The 746-nt window shown below is 36.1% G+C and overlaps 1 non-coding gene across 1 annotated transcript; it reads left to right on the top strand.

The window, feature by feature from the left end:
* The first annotated feature begins 377 nt into the window (after positions 1-377).
* On the top strand, positions 378-484 carry LOC123255269. Its single transcript, XR_006506752.1, has one exon. It is a non-coding gene; the product is annotated as a U6 spliceosomal RNA (small nuclear RNA).
* Positions 485-746: the final 262 nt, after the last annotated feature.

The raw sequence follows: 746 nt of genomic DNA, 5'->3' as shown, positions 1-746 counted from the left end.
TTGGGCCACTCAAATATATATCTATATATCTATATCTATATCTATATCTATATCTATATCATAGACTTGGGTCAGTCAAATTAGCCTTCCTACATCTCTCAGACAGATTTATTTGGGTCATTGAACAAAGATAGTGATTTTTGTACTAGCAAACATGGAGAAGAGGGCTGCCCTCCCCACCACCCTATCCCATGCCCTTGTAAGGATCTTAGGGATTACTCTTCATTTTCATGGTGAACAAATGAGAGATTAAATGATTTGCAGTTGGACAGTCAGCCAACTAGTTAGTGGCATAGCCATTAGAAGAACTGAGGCCTTCTGGCCCTTGTCTTTTCTATCAGAGGTCACATTTCTATTGCGCTCTGTGTTATTATCTTGTGTTCACTTCAGCAGCACATATACTAAAATTGGAATGATTCAGAGAAGATTAGCATGGCCCCTGCTCAAGGGTGACTTGAAAATTTGTGAAGCATTCCAAACTTTTGAAAAATTTAAATTTATTATTTATCTCACAATAGCCCGGTAGGTAATGCAAATAAGATTGTCTCATTCCATGTGAAATTACCTTTATCAGCTAAGTTAAAAGACATAAAGCCAAGATTGTTAAAATCTCTGGGGACTGAATGAATCCCATGTATTTTAAAAGGAATTTTAAATCAAGAGAGAAATGTCATTACTCTGCTCATTAACCTCCTTGGGACATTGTGGGAATTCTAGGTTAAATTAATAAGAAATTGAGTTTTGAA

This window comes from Gracilinanus agilis, unplaced genomic scaffold (assembly GCF_016433145.1).
Source record: "Gracilinanus agilis isolate LMUSP501 unplaced genomic scaffold, AgileGrace unplaced_scaffold42239, whole genome shotgun sequence".
NCBI lineage: Eukaryota > Metazoa > Chordata > Mammalia > Didelphimorphia > Didelphidae > Gracilinanus > Gracilinanus agilis.
The sequence above is the reverse complement of the archived record's forward strand: the minus strand, read 5'-3'. Positions and strand labels throughout refer to the sequence as shown.